The 4,690-nt window shown below is 34.3% G+C and overlaps 1 long non-coding RNA gene across 1 annotated transcript; it reads left to right on the top strand.

Moving 5' to 3' along the window:
- Positions 1 to 1,684: 1,684 nt before the first annotated feature.
- Positions 1,685 to 2,203, top strand: LOC145610244 (uncharacterized). Its single transcript, XR_014106255.1, has 3 exons — positions 1,685 to 1,827; positions 1,958 to 2,050; positions 2,142 to 2,203. It is a non-coding gene; the product is annotated as an uncharacterized LOC145610244 (long non-coding RNA).
- The last annotated feature ends 2,487 nt before the right edge of the window (positions 2,204 to 4,690 follow it).

The raw sequence follows: 4,690 nt of genomic DNA, 5'->3' as shown, positions 1-4,690 counted from the left end.
AATCAGCTAACTTATGGTCAGGAAAACATTCCAAGGTTTTATATATCATATTCTTTACACTTGTTGGTTCATATTCTTTTACACTGATGATATTCACACGAATTTATTTATTTATTGATTGTTAAATGTAAGAAACTAAAACATAATTGTACTTCTAAATGTTCTAATATATATGGTTCTTGTTGGTCTCAACTCTCAAGATCAAATGATATAAAAAAAATGTTTCTAATGTAATAAACATGGTCTTAGGGTCTGTTCACATTTATTGAACTGAACTAAATTGAATAGAGCTAAAATGAATAGTGTATGAGAGAACGAAATTAGGAGCTGAACTGAATTAAGAAAATCCTACACACACATGCCCCCCTCCTGCCTGTACATACCTCCATGCACACACTTACCCCCCTCAAGCCTGCACACACCTCTCAGCACACATATTCCACAAACATTCCCCATTCTTGCTTGCACACAACTCCCTACACACTTGCCCCAATCCTACCTGCACACAACTCCCTGCACACTTGCCCCAATCCTACCTGCACACAACTCCCTGCACACTTGCCCCAATTCTACCTGCACACACCTCCATGCACATATGCCCTACTCTTTCATGCACAAACCTCCCTGCACACATATTCCACACACATTCCCCACTCTTGCCTGCACACACCTCCCTATAAACTTGCCCCAATCCTACCTACACACGCCTCTCTACACACCTGCCCCACTCTTTCCTTCACACACCTCCTTGCATTCCTATCCCACTATTAGTCTTTTAATAGGGAAAGATGAAACATTATAATATCAGATTGTCTGTCTTACTACTTGTGGTGCTTCACTTGTCTTTATAGGTTGTTGCAGCCTTCATTGGTTGTTGTTTCCCTATTGGATCTTGTTCCTTCTAGTGTTAGTCTGAATATTATGGTGTTAGTTAGCTTGGGCCACTTAGGTCCATTGCATATTCACTACTTTATGCATATATAGTGATTCAAATCTATTTTACTTGTTTTTTCCTTATACATGAAAATAAAAAATAAAGAAGGAGAGACAAGGGATGATGATAACAACACAACTCAATATTATGATGAGGATGGACAAATTGGTCAATATCTTGAACGTGAAAATGCATCTTCAGATAGTGAACCACTCATAAACAATGAACTCATGAATATAACAGAGGAGGAGGAATTACACATTTCAGCAAGTATGAATTATCCCTTCAAACATATATAACATGCTTAATTTGGTTTTAGTCATGTCAATTCTATACCTACTAAACTTATGCATGATCTAGGTACACTTGTGAAAAAAAGAGGGACAGTATATTGCAGGAAGCTTACCCTATTATCAAAATGTAAAGCTGAAGCCCTCCAAATTATCTTTGTGAGCTCATAGAGCCTAAATAGATGATTTCTGAATCCTCTCAGCATATTACACACAGACAATTTGTTCTAATTCCTCTCTTCATTACTTCGTGCTATTACTATCATGTCTAATCAACATCATTTATCATTAGCACGAGCATCCTTCAGATCACATATATTAAGAAGATCAATAAATGTAATATATATAGTTAAGAGTTAGAGGTATTAATGAACTTATATCTGTATTTTTCAGGAGAAGTGATCATTTGATGATTCTGAATAAAGGAGGGAGTGTGTCATGAAACATACATGGTGATTATTTAGATATGCAAGGAGCAAATTGAAAAGAAAGTACTTTAGTAAGCTGACAACAAAAGAAGAACGTCTCAAAAATAAGCCAAGTCACATAACTAAAGTTGAATGGATGTTCTTGGTCGACTATTGGAGTAATGATACAGTTATGGTAATATACTAATATACTGTGATACTACATATATATATATATATATATATATATATATATATATATATATATATATATATATATAAAAAATAATCTACATGTGTAAATGTTTAAATTCTTATGACTATAGGAGAAGAGTAAAAAAGCAAGTGAAAGTAGGGCTCATCAAAAGATGCCTCACTACAATGGTACTAAAAGCTTCGGTCGCACTAGACAAGAAATTGTACGTAATTAAATGCATTACATGTTATTGATACATGATAAAGTATCAGTAATAATGAGTATAATCTAACTTTAAAATCTCTGTGATGTAGAGGAAGAAGAATGGTGGGAAGTGTTATCGAGTTGATCTACTACTTGCATCTCGTACGAGAAATCTAAGAAGGCTGTGAATGTAGTAACTTTAGAAAATAACCCCCGTGCAGTATTAAGTTATGATTGTTAATTAATATTTTCATATAACATTCTCTATCTTAGATTCTAACTTAGCAATTTTGTGTAATAAAAGGATGAGATGAACAAACTAAAGGAGCAAAGGGATCAAGGTCTCAATGAGAAAACGGATGATCAAATCATTCAAGATGTGCTTGGCAAAGATACACACGGGTACTTGAAAGCTTATGGACCTGGTAGAAGTATTACACAACATTTCAAAGTAAAGCCTTCTCGATTAGATCGATCTTTCTGAAGAGGTGTATGAAGTTAAAAAGAAAGCAAATTAAGCAATTGAAGAAACAAAAAAAGATGCTGAAACTGCTAGAACAAAAGCTGAACAACCTAAAATAGAAGCTAAACAAGACAAAAAAGAAGCGGAAGCTGTTAGGAATGATGTAGACAAAAAAAATTCAGAGAACAATGAAGCTTGGGAGAAAAAATTTAGTCAACTTTTGGATTTTCTTGAAGCAAGAGGTTCTTTGAATAATGATAATTCAGGAAGTGAAGGTGCATCAAAAGTGAAGTAAGTACATCTCGACCTTTCTGAATTACCGTTTCTTTCTCTAAATTCACATTCGGTCAACTATAGCTTTTTGTTTTACTTTGATTTGAGAGTTTTCTTGCTTTAATTTACTTGGACAATAATATGTTGTATAGCCTTGATCAATTTATTCCTAATGATCTGACTTTTTAGTAACTTCATATCATACCCTTCTCCATGTGCTAAACACTACCAAAAATTTCCTAGGACTGATTATATCCTTAATTGCCCAAAAGAACAACTCAGTTTTTTAGAGAAAAAAGAGTTAGGTCTGATGTCTGCAGCTTCTCCTGAGCCATGGTTGAGCTCCCCTACTACTATCTATCTTTATGCCTTATGCTTTTATTTAAATTACTTATGTTGTTTTATTTTTATTGCTTGCGGTAGTAGCAGCTTCCATGTTTTGCAATTTTCAATTTTTCAGCAATCATGGAGGCCCCATTTGATCACAAACATTGATTTTCCTAGATGCTATAATCATCTAGTAGTAGTATAGTTTCCTTTCCTTGTTAAAAAAAATAAAAAAAAATTTATAGCTAGTTCTTTTTGTTTTTCATTCTTGTAGGTAAAAAGAAGACCGCAAATCACAAGATATACTACAGTTATCACATTACATATAATGTAATAATTTTATTTTTCTATCGTAGAAGGATTAGAAGGTCGCATGACTTTTTTTTTCCCATTTCCGTGCATGTATGTGAATAGTGATAAATAATACTAATTTCAACTATTGTAGTTTGTATGGAAATTAAACATGAATTTAAAATTCTATTTCTCCTAATTTATTATGTGTTAGAAATTTTATATATTGGTGTAAAAAAAACCAAATGTGCCTTATTTGACTGAAAAATGTCATTTTAAAATTTTAAGCCACAAACCAACGACAAAGATCATTGATAAGATAAATTTGGTAGATACGGTAAAAACTCGTGACAAACAACTTTAGCCACGGTAGTATTTGTGGTAGTGGATATTATGTGCCACGGTAGTATTTGTGGCAAACAACCATATTAGCAACGGTAATATTTGTGGCTACTAAGTATATTAGCCGCAGTTAATTTGTGGCAAATTAGTTGTTAGCCTCGTTAGTATTCGTGGCAAAAGAATTTGTTTGCCACGTAAATAACTGTGGCATAAAATTCAAAATTTGCCTCGTGAGTAAATTTTGGAAATCGCGTGGCTACACTTCATTGCCACGGGAATTTCAAACTTGTGCCACACTTTTGCTATGGCACAAAGGTTAATTTGTTGTAGTGTAACCTAGGCGCCTCTAAATCTGTCATTCTTAGGTCTTAAACTCAGGCTGAAACCTAATTATGAGCGGGCTTAGTTAATTGAACCTTCTTGCATTTGTTTTCGGTTTAGGCTAGTCATTTTTGTGTCTTTGTGATTCAATCAATTATCCATAAGTGTTCTTCACGTTGATCCTACACGAAGATGGTTTTATTTATTGTCATTGCACTACCTGTCGGGACAAGAGGCCAAAAGTAGATGTCTACAGATTCGTACCTTCGTCCCCAAATATCCATTCATGGCTCTAGGCACTATGGAGTTAGCGATCGCTAGGATCATGATTTGGTATAACCTTCACCATGTGATCGGTTTACAAGTTCCTAAAATTTGTTGGCGACTCTTTTTCTCTAGCTACTTTACCTTTGGATGCCACCATGCTTAAGTGCATGATCACAGTGGTTTGGGATGCTTGAAATATTCCCTACAGTTTTTGGCGACTCCACTGGGGAGGATTTCTATTTTAATTCCTAAAATTTATTTTGGCAATAATTTAGAATGAGTGGATGATGAGTGACATTTATGGCACTCATTTGGTCTCTTTTTGGATGAATTCTATTTCATTTTATCTCTCTTTTCTTTAGTTTTCCTTAGATT

Source organism: Chenopodium album, chromosome 24, assembly GCF_948465745.1.
Source record: "Chenopodium album chromosome 24, dcCheAlbu1.1, whole genome shotgun sequence".
In the NCBI taxonomy this organism is placed as follows: Eukaryota; Viridiplantae; Streptophyta; class Magnoliopsida; order Caryophyllales; family Amaranthaceae; genus Chenopodium; species Chenopodium album.
This window is presented reverse-complemented; position numbering and strand designations above follow the sequence as displayed.